General features: G+C 37.4%; 1 protein-coding gene across 3 annotated transcripts in view; it reads right to left on the minus strand.

The window, feature by feature from the left end:
* Positions 1–18,515, minus strand: part of bnc2 (basonuclin zinc finger protein 2) — a 274,475-nt gene that overhangs the window by 168,390 nt on the left and 87,570 nt on the right. The window lies entirely within an intron of this gene.

Genomic DNA, 18,515 nt, shown 5'->3' on the forward strand with positions numbered 1-18,515 from the left:
GCACACACAGCTCCACCGCTGTCAAGTGCATCTCACAGCTGTACTCCAGCCCCCCTCTAGGAATCTGAGCACCTTCTGCTCAGCAGATAAAGAAAAGATAATAATTTAAAAAAAAATACATTATTTTGCCTGGTGCAAAACAAAAAGATCACTTAAGCCTTCAACCTCTGTTTGTTTGCTAACACATCTATTTTATATTTAATGCCATGTCAAAATACCAGTAAAATGTAATACATGCCTTTACCCTTTTGTTTCCATTTAAATTCACAATTAGCCCAGCTGAAATCCAAAGTAATGCACATTGTTCTTAAGTAGAAAATAAAGAAAAGACATCATTCTAACCCGCAGTACCATTACAAAGTCTTACACGTGTCTTTGTCTTTTTTTTCTCTTCAGGACTAAGCAGCTATCATCTAATGATGCTAGTGAAACAGCCCTTTTGCAATCATTGAACAGTCACTTAACAGGACACTGTGCTTCGTCGACTGAAGGAAACCCCCATGTGAATGGTTTCAGATTTTAATTAAGAGAGAAAAAATGAGGGACAGTCTTATTTTCAGTGAGATCGGTCCCCTCAGCAGCTATTCCCACTAAGAAACAACAGTGAAAAAAAAATCCATCAAAAGGTTTTAGAATATGAGATAGAAAATTCTCTTTTCTTATGATATCAAATGCACTAAAATGAAGTGCCTGAAGCCATGAATCAATTTTTATTATTGTTAATATAATGTTTTTTTCCCTCTTTTTTCTGTCTTGCAAAAAGAAATGCAGACAGCTACAAAAGGTGTACCGATCAGAGGGTTTTTGAGGAACACCACAGTCAGTTCTGGGTACAGAAGAGAAGAGAAATTAACATTTTTAAAATACATTAAATGATTACTGATATACAAAGTCACTCCAAATGGTATAGAAAATTGTAGGAGACAACTGCTACTGCCTCTTAAAAGCATCTGTATGGCACTAATGACAGCTCCCACTAACCTTTGCAGAAATTATAAGAACAGCATTTATGTGATACAATCGTGGAATTTTTCAAGGAGAAGAAAAAAATGTACCACTTCCTAGAACTAAAGACTTTCTAATGGACATCTCCCTCTTTTCTCTCTTTCATTTTGTCTCTCTCTCTCTCTCTCTCTCTCTCTCTCTCTCTCGACCACCCTGCCTCAGATTTGTTTCCTCTGTCCATCCGCAGTAACAAAAAAGCCATCCAATGAAGGCTATGTCATTAGTACAAAATGAAAAATAATGGGTAAATGTACACAGTTCAGCTGAAAGTACCTCTCCTTGCTGTTTCCCCACTTGAAAGCCTTCTTGGCTAAACTTTTCTCCTCCCTTTAGGAGAAAAAAAAAGCAAAAGCAAAAAAAAAAAGGACAAAAATAAAAAAGGAAAACCTTAAATATATTTTCAAAACAACAGTGACTACATGAAATGCAGCGTCCTCCTTTGCTCAACTGACAAAGCGGAGTCAATTTTGCCAATAGTGGCCATGCTTTCCAAGCTAGCTCCAGCCTGTTTCAGCTTTCCCTGCTGTCTGTCTCTCTGCCTCTAAAATTTGCTAGTCTCTTGATTTTTCAAGTGGCACTCAGTGTTTCAAGTCAAGCTGGCGGCTCCGCTTCTGACCTTCCCATTAATGGCTGTTATTTGTGGGAGGTTTGAGGACACTGCCAATAGCAAACTCCCCCCCTCTCCTCTCTCTCTCTCTTTCTCCCTCTCTCCTTCCTTCTCTCTCTCGGTCCCTCTATCTTTTTCATTCAGTCCCACAGTCCTCTTTTCTGTGCCATAAAAAAGAGCAAGGGGGGAAAAGTGGCATGCAGCAGGAGCAGCAGCAGCAGACAGAAAGCAAGGACCTGCAGTAATAGACTCCTTTATTAAAACTATTATTCTGCAAGACTTGAAATTCCCTTTAGACCGGGCCATGTCAAAGCCGATATAATTAACTAGAGGCTCAGCAACGGATCAATTACCAGACAAGCAAGTGATAGCGAAATCAATGAAAGATCATCAGCCACATTATCAGTGTTGCAACTCATTAGGGTAAAACTCAGGAATGCACTCAAAGAGAGTCCTAGAGAGGTGGCATTACAGAGGGGAAAAAACAGGATGGAGGGGGGCTAATTTGGAATCCCTGCTGTGAACAATCTGTAGCAGAATTAGCTCCTTCTCCCGTTTTTTTCTTTCTTTTCATTCTTTTTTTTTCCTGTTGTTTTTGAAACCAAGTCCCCTGTAACTAAATGTGACAGACAGGGTGAGGCAGTTTATTAAGACACCAACTCCAAGTTTATTTAGTTCATAAACTCTACCCTGGAAAATCAATACACTCTGTACAGGGATTATTAGGCTGACTAGCTAATACATCCCTAGGTCTGGCCTTTTCACTGCCACAGCAGCCTTCCTTTGACAAGAGAGCAAATGTTGGTGGCCATAGCTCTTCTTCCAGTAATGAGAGGGGGAGAGATTACTGATATGGGTGGGGGGGGGCTCGTGGAAACGGTCATTCATGTGTATCAGATTTAAAGACCTTTCAGTCAAATACAAGCAAAAAAAAAAAGCCAGTGACAAATCGCAGGGCGTTGTTGAAACACTGTGGAATTCTGCTTAGATTTGTGTGGGAGTGATGATAATCCAAACCCTAAGCAAAGAAAAGTCAAGGTCCCCCCTCTTTTCTGAACAAAGTGACGGGACTCAATGATATTTTTAACTGAGTCTCCAGGGTAGTATACTGTTCCCACTTAAGTAAAACCCATCCCCAAGTGTACAAATGCACCTGCCACTTCACTATTCTGGGGTTACATCTTCAGCCTCTTGCCATTTGCCATTAGACAGTGACAGCATTACAGGAGCACAGTTGTCACAGTCTAACATACTTGCCATAGCCACTAAAATAAACAAGAGTTAAATTACCTATGTCAGCCATAAGGGGGCAGGATTCTTGCTACTGCATCCTTTCAGAAAACACTGAAATGGCATATCTTCCAGCTCCATGAAGGGTTCACTGTCAGCTGAACTAAAACTGCAAAAGGCTCTCTGGCATGCTTGAGAAGTTAAGCTTCAGCGGTGTCACCGATGCAACATTTACTTTGGCCAGACTGAAACCAGCTAGAGAATCCGAAGACCTCAAGCAACACTCACCCCCCTGAACCTCACACTCACACGATCTGACCGACCTACACAATATACAGCCTTCTCAGTTTTTTTCTGTACTTAACACATCAATATTTATTTTCAGAATAATTTAATTCTTAAATTGTAAATACTTTTGTACAAAAACTGTAATCCTTAAGAAGTCCTTCTACAAAATCACAGTACTATATGTACTGAACATACACATATACACTGTAGGCTTACTACAGAATATACATGTATGAATGAAGGTTATATGTCATCTTTTTAAAAGAAATCACACAACACAGAGAAGATGAATATCCAAGTGTCCTTTAAAAGTCTGGTAACTGGAGTACAGTATATCAAACAAGTGCCACAGTGAAAATGAAACTGGTTCCATATATCCCAGATATGTATCAGCAGCAACTGTACTTCAGAATGATAATGTACATATAGTATGATACAGTATACAACATTTATGATGATTAGGAATACTGAAATTGTTCCACATTCTACTACTGCGCTGTATCCTCTGTCTTTTGTTACACTCTATCACTGAATTTGAGATTCTTGGATCAATTACCTACTATCATAGCTACTGTAGACGGGTTTGGAACCTTTTATATGTTCCTAATTTAGTTACATTTTCAGTGCTGTCAGAATCTGTCAATTCTTTAAGAGGTGTAAACTGTGGGTACTGCAAACAATAAAAAGTAATATTTATCTACTGAAATAAAATAAATTACAGTGCTTCATATCCTGCAGAATTTAAATTTCCCACATGACAGCAGTGGTCTGTTGATTTCACCAACTTGTTTAGAGCAAATTAGTTTGCACGAAAAGCATAACCTGAAGTCATTTCTAATAGGACAAGGCCAGTTCTCAGCTCCAGCTCTGGGAAACTAGCCCTTAACCACTGTTGCTAAGAGTAAGGGTAACCATGGCCCAAATGCTACTGTATTAAGGACAATTTCTGTCTTTTTTAAATCTTCCCAACAACATTACTGCTTTTATAAAGTGACTTTGGTGACTCCACGAAGCTCTTACAATAAAATGTGTTAAAACAATCATTTACAGGGCAATTTTCCAGGCTTTTAATCCAGGTCTAAATGCACTCCCTCATTTTCTAAAGTAAAGAGAACCTGTTAAAGTAAACATAACTGAAAAGAAACATCAAGGCCCCAAAAGAAAAAATATAGATAATGGTGGTCTCTGTTGTTTTATTTATTTATTCTCTTGAAAAAAAAAGAAAAGAAAAAACATCATTCTGCAGTAAAGCATCTAATAAAATCTCTCTTTTTGGTTTTGGTGAAGGACAAAGACAGATCCCTAATATTTCACTGCCTTTAAAAAAGCAAAATATAATTAAGGCATTATAGAAGTGTATCCAGTTGGCATCTGCTATTTTTTTTTAAAAAACTGCTTTTCTTTTATCATTTTGCAGGACTTTGAAAGTCACAGAAGAGACCGTCATTTTTTGTCACACTGCATCTTACGCAAAGAGAGCCAACATATTTCCTGACTGGCAAAATCAGTGACTTGGTTTATGGCCTGTGTCTTTCTCCTGTTTGCCCACCCACTCCTGCCCCCCCCCCCGCACAGAGAGGAGATCAGTGGACTCTTCATGTGACAAGGAGCAGTGTGTCGGTCAGACGGGAGCAGGACAGAACTGTCACTGTTTGTACCAGAACAAGCACAGGGCCACAAGACATCATATGACATTCAGTCACAACCTCCTGGTTGGAGAAAAAAAAACAGTGAAGAAAAGAGAGAGAGAGTCTGTGTAAAGGTCCTTTCAATTTTTGTGGAAACTAACTTTTCACAGTTGACCCAATTGTCTACAGTACCACTCTCCCTGGTTTAAGTCACTCGTTGAACAAATATGAACACTTAAAGTTATGGTAGCATAATAACTGCAAAATAAACATAAGCTGTTTTTCCCTGTACCTGTACTGTTTTGTGGTTTCAAATGTGGAGCAAAGAACAACTTATGTGACATTTGTACATGTTTAGATATCTAAAAGTCAATTCAGAAATGTTGATGGAGATAAATACTGTAAAGTATATTTGTATGAATATTTGATTCATACAAAATAATATGGAAAAACATAAAGGACAAAAAGGTTAATTAAGACTGTTCCTTTACACAATTCTGTATTTTGGAAAAGACTTTTGAATTTCATAATTTGAAATTACCCTTCACCTTTATGCACCGGTCAGATAACTTAGTCTCATTATTGTTTTTTCAGAAGTTAAATTTACAAAAGTGAAAAGAAAACACAGATCTATTAAAGTTTGTCATTTTTATCAAGTAACATGATTAGTTAAACTATTATTTCAAGTAGATAGCTGTGTCAGCATGCGCAGGCTGCAAAGGAACAAATAAACGTTTATTCCATGCTGAAAAGAGAAGAAAGGAAACACAATGTTTCTTCTCTTTTCAGCATGGAATAAACCTTTACTTGTTCCTAAACCATTATTTTGTAAACTTACAGAGATAGTGTAAATATATAGGTAATATCTTTTATTAGTCTGACATTAATATACAGTATTGTGATAGTGTCACACCTCCACATCCTTTTAAAATTCAATTTAAAAAATATGTAAAAGCACTGGACAAGACAGAGATACATAGTTGTAGGTTATGTGAAGAACGAGAAGAAATGCAATGTTATAGCCAAAATAATGAAAGTTTTTTTTTCTCACTAGAAGCTTGGGTATAAATTTCCAAGAAATCTCACGCTGTAATGAATCAAAATGCCAGGGATCCTAGGTTTGTGTAGCCAGGAGTTTTATACAGCAGAAAAATAAAATCATGGAAGTCCTTCCCAAACTCAGTGACTGTCAGTTCAACCTAAAAATCTGCAGTGCAAGTTTGGTGAATAAGGGCCTTGGCCTTAAGAAAGTAGAGGAATGGTGATCACACAGTTCCAGTGACTGAATTACACCTAATCCACACAGCACTGCCTCTGCCCTCTGAACAATTAGCGGGGCTCACGTTAACAAAGCCTGTGCACTTTGTCTCCTCTTTTCCCAGGGGGCAAGAGAAATGAGTTCCATTGCCTGCCCAGCCGCAGCCACAGAGAGACCTCTGGGACCTGGACAGACACATATATCTGTAGCCTCTCAGCCATTACGGGCGGCTCTCAGCCGACAGTTACATTAGGCCAAGCTGACCCTGGGTTCAGCCAGTAACTGCTAGCCAAGTACTACCTGCCATCCCGCCTGACAACACAGCATCACTAACTGACTGCAGAAATAAATCTGATCAATGATCCATAACTCTAAGGTGGCAACTATTATATATAGATACATAGAGATGAAGATATACTGTGCAGTATAAAGAAAAAATGGCTTTGGCTAAGTTCAAGTTCTTGTGTATAAAGTTTATAGTACAATTCTAACTAATTCCTTATTATTAAGAATTACTGATGGCAAAATAAAAAACCAATGGCAATTAAATTTATCTGTTTTAAGGATTACGGTCCCATTCTACAAAGCTGTCTTGTGATAAAACGTATATATTTGAACTGGCTGTGTATATTTTCTCTCCTTTCAGAAGCGTTTTCTTTATAGATTATCTCCTACCATCCGTCATTCTTTTTCCTTGCCAAGAACTCTTACCAAACAGGATCCGGATCCCTAAGCAGATAACATTTTCTTCTTTGAGAAAGAGCAAAATACTTTGAGAGCTACTGTACTTCTACATTTCAGCCCTATTCCATTCAATTTCATGGGAAACCAGCACAAATGGAAATAAGATATACACATTTAGCTCACTTGGGCTAATTAAATTATTTTAGAATCTCTCATTAGGCAATGAAGGTAACACATAAAAGAGTCAGCATATCTGTAGCAGTACTGATGATGATCCATGTTCAGCATTTCCACACTTGAAGTGTAGCCAAATAATGTTACCAAGAAGGAGAAACAGCGAACAATCAGATGGCATGTCAGACTTACAGCAATTAAAGTGTAGAATATGGAGTGATTGGTGTACTATTTTTTCTACATTTCCGTTATAAAAAGGAGATTTAGAAATAGGTAAAATTTATTTCCTAAAATGTAATTCCAGTCCCTGTTGAAATATTAAAGGTGTAGGAATTTATACATCCAGTCATTCTACAGTAAGGTGTTTTGTAAAATTGACCCAATATTATCAGAATATGTGAAAGTGTTTTCAGAGTGACTATTTACACAAAGACAGGATTTTATCTGTATTTTAAAATAAAATTACATCAATATGACAATGCTATCCCTCAGCACACTGCATCCTCAGATCACATGACTCACATTGGACTTGCCTCATGACTTTTTAGAACTTTTTAGTGAATCAATGCTTGATTAGTGCTACTGCTCCTTCTATGTGAAACATTCTACTAACTCTGCATTGATCCCCTCCAGGATCATAGCTCTTATGTTGCTATCCTTCCAGGGAAGAGTATATCCTTTCTTACTCCTCTTTTCATTCTCTCAGAACTTTTTCCCTTTCATTGAAGGTGTTCTTTCCCTCTCTCACACACACATACTGTAAGTCTCCCTCTCCTATCAATTTGTACTCTCTTGATATTTTGCACTTTAGATCTTCCCATGGAATCTATTACACCTGGCACAAAAGTATTCATTCCTACTTACTCTGCGGCACCACGCTCTCTCTCACTTTGAGTCCTCAAAATATTCTCTGACACTATAAATCTCTGTCTATCTTTCCTTTTAGCATCTCATACACAGCTTAGACAACCCCTCCATCAGCCATTATTACACAGAGAGTTCACCTCTGAGTTCAGATTCTCTCCCATCCATGGTGAGGTCGAGCAACCTGCTCCTGTTCCTTGGCAGCACAAATCTTCATCATTGGTCTGGCAAAAAAACTACTGCAGCATCCCAACTGCCCATCCAATGACTGCGACACCCCTCAGTACAGCATTTTTCTTCTCCATCTGCCAAGCAGCTTGCTGAGCACGTTAACCAGCCCAATTCAGATGTGAGAAGAACTTGTGTCTTGAAGGTCCGAACTCTCTCTCGGGAGCACCTCCATGCCAAACACTGGTACCATAGGCACCACTGACAATGTAGTAGGCAGTTTGATGCACTGTTCTTTCTCTGCTTGAGTTTAGGTGCAGACTAATTTTTCCCCTCTTTGTGTTGATCTTTGGTACAAATGTTGGATTTGTTAATATTTTAAACTGCTAAAGAGATGATGAATCTCTTACAATCAATGCTGTAAAGTCAGAACACCAACAATGCAGTACCATTTTTGATCTGCTAATTTCTGGCATAATTATTGCCAATTTCTTTTTCTTTATACAGTACCCACACAAACATTTTGCTGTCCAGTTTAGCTTTATCACTATGGTCCTTGTACCATAGTATTTGATTTATGGACAAGAAAACACAAATTCAAGAATGCATGTGCTCAGTTTAGTATGTCAATAAAGAAAAATATAAGGCAAAAGAACCTTCTTTACAAAAAGACTAAAAAAAGAACATAATCAACTAAAATAACAATGAAATGCAAACATGAGTAAGAAAGGATATTAAGACAAACAGAGAGAAATAAAAGAAAATAATATTGCAATGAAGGTTAAAATAAATAAATGAAGTATTATAGTGTTATACTTTTGTAATTACTTCAGTATTACAACAGCAAAACAACAGAGAAAGATCACATAAAGTGTATCACTGATAGTAATGGACAATTTTTAGATGATCAAAAGAAAATGGATTATTGACATTTCACTCAAGTGTTTACAAAGGAAGAAACCTATAACATACCTTAGGCTGCAAAAAGATATAGTTATATATTAAATAATATTAGCATAGAAAAGAGAGAAGTGTTACACATACTAGAAGCTCTAAAAATAAACAAATCTCCAGGGCACAGTGATATTCCACCAATTGAATTGAAGGAAATAATAGATGTTATTCATGGGCCATTAACAAAACTCTTCCAGCAGTCAGTGTAGACAGGGGTTAATACCCATTGACTGGAAAATTGCTAACATTGCACCCATTTATAAAAAGGTGACAAAAGCAAACCAAGTAATTACTGAACAATAAGTCTTACTATGTGTAGGGTTACAGAAACAATAATTAGAACTAAACTAGAGTATCATCTGGATGGCAACAGGATTCTACCGGATAGTCTGCAAGGATTAAGAAAAGGTAGGTTTTGTTTGACTAACACATTAAAGTTCTTTGACCAAATAAGACTAGTAATGGATATAAAACCGACCATATTATATAATATCGGCATATTCAAATTTTCAGAAGGCTTTTATTTAATCATTATAAAGATAAATTCTTGCATTGCAAGCATTAGACATTAAACACAGCCTTGGATTGCATTTACTGTAGATTGAGAACTGGTTAATATATAGAAAACAAAGTATACAGATAAGAGCTGAAAACTCAAAATGGAGGTAATTTGTGGCTGTTCCTATTTTATATCAGCAGTTCAGATTCTGGTTCATAAGTTCACAAATGATAGCAAAACAGGAGGTGTAGCAAATACTGTTGAAGCTGTAGAAGATAATTTAAAAAGATGACAGAATTCAAGACTGTGCAGACTGGCATATGACTTTTCATTTAGACTAGTGTCAATACAAGCAGCATAAACTAGAAACAGGATAAGAAACAAGGGTGAAGAACCCACTTACTGTATAAATAAGACCTAAGAGAAGAATAAATAAGATCTAAGTAGATATATTGATATAGAATTTATATATTTTATACAGTGCAATATAGCAATGCAAAAGCAAACAGGCTGTTAATATATTCATCTACCCATTTGCTAACTGCTTTATCTGGTAAGCAACAGGCACAAGGCTAAAAGTACTCAATCTTTTTAGTCTTGAATACTACAAAAGTATTCAAGTATTTGCAGTCCTCAAAAGTATTGACTTTTACCCACCCAAATGCCAATAGACCTATTGTGTTATGATCTCAGTCATATTCAGCTTTAACACAGCCCAGGCCAAACAAACAATGTCTGGACTAAACCTTCTCATAATGTTAACTTTTTAAAAAAGCTGTAGGATTTGTACTGAACAGCAGCAAATAGACAACTTTAAAAAAAAGCATTTCTCCTTATTTCTTTGTTGGAATATTACTGCTGTGCAATCAGTGTTTGATTGCCTTGTGTCAGGGAGATTAAGAAGGATAAAGGCATCAGAGATCCAAATTGGTTTTAATTTAGAACATTGTGTAAATTCACGTTTAATAGATTTCATTTTACAATATTCCAGGCTCTTCCTCATAACAACCCAAGACAAACAAACACTTTCCAAATCCTTTAATTCTAAAAAACGAACTAAGCTGAAAAGGAATAAAAATGTAAAAGGGCAAGTGTTTAATTATCCAATGTAGAGTGAGTGATTGGAAGTGTGCATGGCTTACTCTCTCTTCTAGAAATGGATCTGACAGACTGAAGGCCTCAGTAGTTTGCATAACAAGGTCACTGGTGCATGCCTGTTGTGCTAGTGATTCGGTTTACTTACTCACAGACTATCATTAATTATCCTGCTTGACACCCAGTCCTTCACTCCTGAGGTGTACAGTGTACTATTTACACAGGCAGGTGGGGAGCTACATGTCTCTGTGGCCTGACCTCTGTTGGTACAGTGTCTGCCTGAGCTTCTAAAAGACCATCTCCCTGCCAAACCCTACAAAGAACAACATGCCCACAAAGTAATGCACACTGGTGATGGTCTAATTTGGGGCACTAAGGACAAGTGAATTTGTTTTTGCTCTAACAATTCAGCATGACATTGAACATAATTACTAAGGCAATACCGAGGATACATCCTAGATATTATCCAAACTGAATATTTCACAATCCAGTGTTTTAAAAAAAAAATCCTTCTTTGGACATGCCACAAATCTCCATGCCTTTCTCTACATGTGCCTCTTTTTTAAAATTAAGAGATTGCAAGATGTTACAGACTGACAAAGTGTTCAATTAAGAAATTGGAATTAAGCTCCTGCTGGAGACGCGCCAGACTGGTTAGCGAGCCTGCAGATGCACACTTTACATTGCTCTTGTAAATCTGAAAAGGCTTGGCTTCAAGGTGAACATTAGACTGGGACAACTGACACCTGCCACAGAGTATTGCGTGAAGCTCTGACACGCAGGCCACAGACTCTCTGTGTAAAGTAACTCAAAGCAAGGAGGGTCATTTGAAAATAGCAGCGAAGCTGTTCTTTTCATGTAAGGGAACAGAACCGACATCATCTGGATTCCACCTTTGTATTTGCTGTGCTTTTGTCTTTTGGGGGTCACAAAGTCACAAAAGAATGTTTGCCTGCCTCTCCTCTTCCTGGACTGAACTAGAGTTCTGATGAAAAAGAAAGATTCAGCCAAAACAATTGTACAAAGTGGTACTTTAGAGAAACTGGAATGCAAGTATTATTTTGTAACTATCAGCTTTGTTTTTTTCAAAGTAGAAATACAGTAGCATGACCTACAGGAGGTGGCATTTACAACCAGTGAATACTGGTACAACTTCTATAACCTCAATCACATAAACAAGGAGTGCTGCCTACTGAATAATCTGCGGCACGACTTCAAAAGAGTGTTGGAACAATTTTGAATTACTCAAATGGGGAATTCTATTGTTTTTGAATGTGAATTACAATTGACTGAGAAACTGGAAAGCTTAATCTGAACCAGGGGATGCGTAAAAAAAAAAAGCTTGTTTACTTTTTTCAAAAGAAACAGAGAAAAAGGTTATCTCAAACATAATAAAATAACCCTTTCTCAATTCCTTATCCTGAATTACTCTTTAATGCAAGGTTGCCTCCCCGTTCCTTAAAGCCCCTAATTCAATACATCTCTCTCCGATTTGCAGTAAGAGTGAGCCTAGTGGACGCAAAGAGTAATTATTATTTGGCCATCAGGTTTCAATTACTGGGATTTAAGTATACAGCAGGCCATAGTAAAACACATGGGCAGTTGTGCCATTGGCATTTGCTATCTTTGTTGAAAGCTCCCAATTTTAACACATTCTTACATGGAGCCAAACTACAATATCTTATCATTACATACATGTAGAACTCTGTGAGATTGGGGTAACAATTTTTTTACCTTAGAACGTGTTCTGAATTCCATTATACAGTAAACTTTTACCCATAGTTATCTTGTAGTCTTCAGGGTTCCAATGGAATCTGTTCTTTGTTATTTTCTTCTACACATCCTGTATTGTTAGTTTAGGAGAAGCATTCTTTTGAATTCACCACTAAGCCAAACCTGGGGAATTACCCCTTCGGATCTCGGACTTTAAATTAATTTTTCATGAGTGTGTAATAGGTCTCACAGTGTGCAAGATTAGGCTGTTACAATGACATCACTCCCCATGGCTCCCAGTAGCCCTGAAGTCTCCTGTAATGTGAAGCCGTTTGGCACATCTTACATGTGTGTTGTTGGCGTGTGTTGCATGGCTCCCGGCTCAGAGATGCGCAAGAGACAGCAAGTGAATCTTGGCTTTGGGTGTGTGCTTCACACACCTCATTGGTGGCATGACCTCTATGGTTTGGAGGGTGAAAATGTATCTCACAGCATGCAAGGTAACTGTATCAAATAGATTTGAAGTCTCCTGTGTCATGAGGCTAGTCTTTTAGCATACCTGCTTTTCTCCACTTTTGGAATGGGCCCAAGTGGCATGGTGGCACAGTGGTTAGAATTCCTGTCATGCAGAGCTTGGGCCCTGGGTTCTGTTCCTGGGCTGCTATCTTTGTGAAGTTTCATCCAGCTGCTGGTTTCCTCCCACATTCCAAAGACATGCTGGTATGTTTTTTGGCTTCTGTAAAAGTAGCCCTGGTGTGCGAGTGTCTGTGTCTGGGTGTGTCCTGCAATGGACTGGTTTCACCTCCAGGTTGTATCCCACCCAGTGCCAACTGCTTGCTGGATTAGGCTCTGGCTCCCCCGTAACCTGTACTGGATAAAGTGAGTTAGAAAATGGAGAGATGGTTGGATGGACAGAAATCAGACACTGAGTCTTATCCAAAGGTCACCAAGAGCTACCATAGTTTCAGATGTTATTGACTAGACTGCAGCCACACAGTATAGTTTGTCAAGTGAACTACGCTCCTGTGACATTCTGACTTGCGTCAATTGGGCAAAGTTGAGCTGGGTTACCATGATGCAATGGGTAGACACGGAATTGTCCCCTTACACAACATTTAGTTCCTTCCAAATTCCAGGGCCTGTGTTCATACGCAGCACCAGGTAAAAGAGAGTTTTACCTGGCCATACAGTGGTGGCCATACGGTGATAAAAACAGTGTTTAAATTTGAAGGGAAACAAAAGAGCACAACTTTTCTCTTGTTCCAAGAAGTGTTTTCCTTTAAGATGCATGCATTCTGTTAAAGGATATAAGTCATTCCTCTTCTTAAATGAATATATTTCAACACCTTCTGAGAAAGATGTGTCACTGAAGGGGTCGTCCCTCATCCCTGGAAGGATGCTCGCCCTGATTTCCCCAGTTGTACTTTAACTCCAGTGTTGCATGAGTGTCAAAGCCTCCCGTGCCACAAGGCCAACCCCTTAATGGATTTTAATACTCTGAAGAACCCAAGGAGTAATGTAAACATAGAAGGCCCTTACACACTATACAACCTCTGTTACAGTATAAGTGTATGCTGAATACATGTAGAACTGTCAATCAGGCACAATACACAAAGCTCTGGATCTGAGTGACTGTCACAAGTACAGCTTTGAATCCCCAAATCACCCAGCACAATTAAGACACCTCCCCTAAAGATTGGTTCCCTTCCCTGGAGATTCTAGTGTTTTTAACAACCCAGGGGGTGACTTCACTATAAAATGGTCATTACACATTATGAGCCCTGTTACATGTACAGTATATAACCTTTATTTTCCACACAGTTCTTTAAATCTTCCATTTATTTAAGCTAAACTGATCCTTTGCCTGTTTGTCATTTAGTTTTTTTATAGCCTGAATGGTGCTCCTTTGTTTACAATAAATATATTTGTATAAACAGTAAGACAACTGGATAAACTGTATAGTTTTAGTTTACTACCGTTGAAGACATAAGAGAAAGAGAGAAAAGGGATTTAAGAGCTCTCCTCACACAGCTTATTTGACTCTAGTGTACTCGCTCACATCTCTTGAGCACACGCAACAGGTCCTTTGGTATAACACGTTTGGTACAGTATAGACAGATTAACAAGCGTCTCAAGTAGGACAGACATGAACTCGCCACTAAGATGAATGACTGAGGCACTCACAGTACTTGGAATTATTCTAGAAAATACTAAAGGAAATACCCCTAATTTACACTTCAAAGAAAAATGAATTAGGAAAATTAGTCATGTTATATGGCACAAATCAACGAAATACTGTACATTAGTGAATAATAATTCAACATTCATAAATTACTTAATATAACAATATTCAAATGAAAGACCCTTTGCATGTTAAAATCAACTGTTTTTTTCATGGTAATAAGAAGACATGTAACATAAGACCCAGCAAAAACTGAACAGACACAACAGGAAAAAACATCTTAGTTTGGTAATATACTAGTGGTAGTATAATGATTACCCTTTTCAATGGCATAGCTCAATATATCATTTAATCTAATCTTTCAACATTTGTAATGAAAAATTAATGTAATTTTGTTTTGGTTATCTTGTTTAGAATGAATGTAACCCACAGTAACTATTTTAACACAGGGTACCTGTAAACCTGTTATAGGAATAGTAAAGAGGAGACGAAGAAGATGATGTCTAAGCACATAATGTATGAAAAAATAATGCATTAAGAACAAATTAATTTCTTATTTTTTAGAGGTGTGCATAATATTCCTGAATATATGAAAATGATGTTTCAAACTGTATTTTTCATCTTGTTTAATAGCATGTTTTAACTGCAGTGTTCCTAAATTATGTTAATTAATATTCAGGAACAAATGTTACCACTTAATAAGCATAAGCATTTATCAGAATTTTTTTTTAAAACAAATTTAAAATAACGTTTTCCTTCTAAACCACTTAAGCATAAACAAACTCATTAGATGAGCAAGGTAAATGGAAAGTGTTATCCTTCTCCACTGTTCTTTAAGGAAAGAGTGTTACAAATCATACTGTATTTTCACCTTTTAGGCTCAAGATCACAGTGACAGGCCCTTTCTTTTTAACTTTTTTCATTTCTGGCCATCTCTTTGTGTGTGTGTCCGTGTGTGTGTGTCACCGTAATCCATTACTCGATGAAACTGACTGAAGAGCCATTTGCTCACCCACAAAAAAACTTCCCATTCCTTATTTAGGTCTTTACAAGGCTTAATTTGTCAAAGTGCCGGCACAGTGCTGATGTCGCATCAGATGGAGCCTTTGCACAGTCAGGCTGAGCTGCCGTGAAGCGACAGGCCCGAGAGCACAAGGCTTCGGGGAGTGTGATTGCTTAGCTGGCCCCACGGGACAAGTAAATTATTAACCGACACTTACACAACTGAGAAACTGTCGAGAATAAGCCCATTAAAACAGTTAGCCTGCTCAATGGTCCCGAGTTCTGGTTTTTTAAATCTTTGTCAAAGTCATCACTTGCCTGGGCTTTTAAAATTTTTATAGGGATTTTTTTACGAGGAGTTTTTTTTCGCCCCTTTTTCTTCATGTCAGCAGCCTTGTCATTGTTCAAAATAAATAAATGTGTGAAAGCCGACAAGCAGAACGGAGCATAGACCATACCAGTAATAGAGTTTAACAGGTTAATATGAAAAAGCATCTCAAATCAGTTTTTCTAGCCTCCAATTACTCTTGTGCTACAGTTGTATTCTTTCCCACACAGGCCGTGCCATTGCCTGGTACCATTCACTTAAGTCCCCCCTGGTCTTGATTTACAGGGGACTGTGCTGAACACATAAAGCAGTGTTTTTTTTCAATTAACCAGACTGCTTGAAAGGGTGATGAGCCTTTTTGTCATCGTTACAGCTGATGTATTTTTCCCTAGGGAGGTCCCCCAGCCCTTGTTGTCTCTTGTTCCTGACGTTCCTCAGATTTGCAAGGACAAGGCTGTACCATTAAAAAAGCTGGGTCTGACTACGGGGTTCTGAAGAGGTTATTGAGACACACAAAATGTCTGTAAAGAAACGCCATTTTGAAAGGTGTGCTTGAGGCTAACGCAGATCAGAGATCAAAGAAAATTCGGGGAAACGAGCATCATCCCTTTTTGATTTTGTGGACAAAAAATCAAGTGTGGGCACCTTGCTTGGGTTAATATGCACAAATATATTTCCAGTTGTGAAGCCACCCTCTTTCTTAACCACTGTAGGGCTACACCAACAGACACCAGTAGTTAAACTGTCATGGTTTACCTACAGTACTATTTTTGAGTCTTAAAGTTTGTGCTGTTAATGTAAATATGCCTAAAACTACATGTTTAAGCCACAACATATATTTTTCTCATTTCTGTGTGAGAAGATGAACTGCATTGGAAACAAAGATGGCACAGAAGGTTGTCATTATGGATACTGAGAGCTCCACAAAATAAACACATGAAAGGTTTTGTTACTGTGTAAATTGTTTGGTAACAATCTACAGATACAATTGGGAAGTTGCATGCAGTGCGTCTGACACTGACTGTATCTCAATTGCCTCTTGACCGAGAACTACAGAACAAACGGAATTATTAATTGCCTTTGCAAATGAAGTCTTCTAAAGGCTGTTAATTGCTGTGAGGTTATACTAATTAACATGACTGAGGATGCACAGCGGAAATGGTATACGGTAAGTGCCAGGCTCTGGTGTCCCTAGTTTATGAGGTGATGACTTGTCTCATATTTTGACATAATCTAACTCTCTCAATGTATTTTATATGTTTTAAGTTGAAAGCTGTGAGTTTGAACAATAATCTGACAAGATGATATATATGATGATGTTGTGACCAATGGGAGATATTAAGAATTTAATATAAGTAATTCCCATAAATACTGAACACTGCCCAGTACAAATTAATCAGGAATGATTGAAGAATGTTGGTAAATGGTACTTCCCATATTTTATGCACTGTGTGAATGGGTTTATTGGAGAATCACTCTAATTTGGAAAAATCTAAATAATTGATTGCTTATTATCTATTTATGATAATGTCAAGAATGATTGAGTTGTCACATACGGCTTCTTTATATGAAAGCATAATGGAAAATATTTAGTTGTACACCAAGACATACCACAGCAGGTTTTATAATAACATTCTCAAATTGCATCTATGTTATAGTACTGTTTATTACATCATGACATCCTATATTTTTCAGTATTCGACTTGACCTTTGCCCAGAAATTTGTTGATAAATAGAATTTCTTATTGCTGACATTTAGCTCCAAACCATTACAATACTACACCTATAATTACAGAAGTTCCTGCATTACACCAAATAGGACCATATTCTCCAATTATCCTAGCCTCCAAATGGGTTTCAATGACCAAAATTCAGTGAACACTAACTCAGGGCAATGAGACAGTCACTATTTATGACAGCTAAAAAAAAACCATACATTTTACCATTTATATTTATCTTTTAAAACAAATTGTATAACTCAACAAGATCCAAACAGATATTCTGTATTAACAAGGTCCATCTACAAAGGACTTGCTTCCAAGGTTATCTAATCTGTTAAAAACAGACATATATGATATATAAATGGAATATTCTCAACTGTCTTATACACAGTTCTTAACTACATTAACAAGAAAATGAATAGATTATTAAGAATCCACTTAAATTCATAATATTATCACAAATGCAAATGGAAGGAAGCAACAGGTCACACTGTGACAATATTAATCACTTATGAAAAACAAATCCTTACAATAGAGTATCTGAATGTTTAAATGTCCTCATCAAAAATACCTAATTCTGTAAGGTAATTCTGTAAACCACGGGCAGCCTCAGAAGTATTTGCACAAATTGTCCCCTTATCTTGTCACTCCAAGCAGACACAACAACCAAACAACCAGATGGCCAAACAACTGTACTAATTTTTAACTAAGTATACAGGAATCGCAGTAAAATCATGAAGTCAGCCTCAGCGAATCAATAAATATAAAAGAACATACAGAAACTGGAACATACTGAAAAGGAAAAAGAAAAAATAGAGCATTTCCTTCAACACACCATGACACCAGAACCTGTATAGTTAATAAGAGTAATAAATAGACCAGATCTAGGCTCTAACAAAGGCACTTGTTGTCTTATATTTGTGGAAATATTGATTTCCTATTTGTGGTATCCACAAGTCTTGTCTCATATGTTTAGTAATTCAATATTTGGAATAGGAAAAAAAAAGGTTCCCATTCTTTTAGCATCTGTTTTCAGTGAGAAATGTATTCATGATTCCTAATCTTTTATTTGATAAGAAACAGACTGCCCTGCCCTTTACGGGGTTTGTGCCTCA

The sequence above is a fragment of the Lepisosteus oculatus genome, chromosome 1 (assembly GCF_040954835.1).
Source record: "Lepisosteus oculatus isolate fLepOcu1 chromosome 1, fLepOcu1.hap2, whole genome shotgun sequence".
In the NCBI taxonomy this organism is placed as follows: Eukaryota; Metazoa; Chordata; class Actinopteri; order Semionotiformes; family Lepisosteidae; genus Lepisosteus; species Lepisosteus oculatus.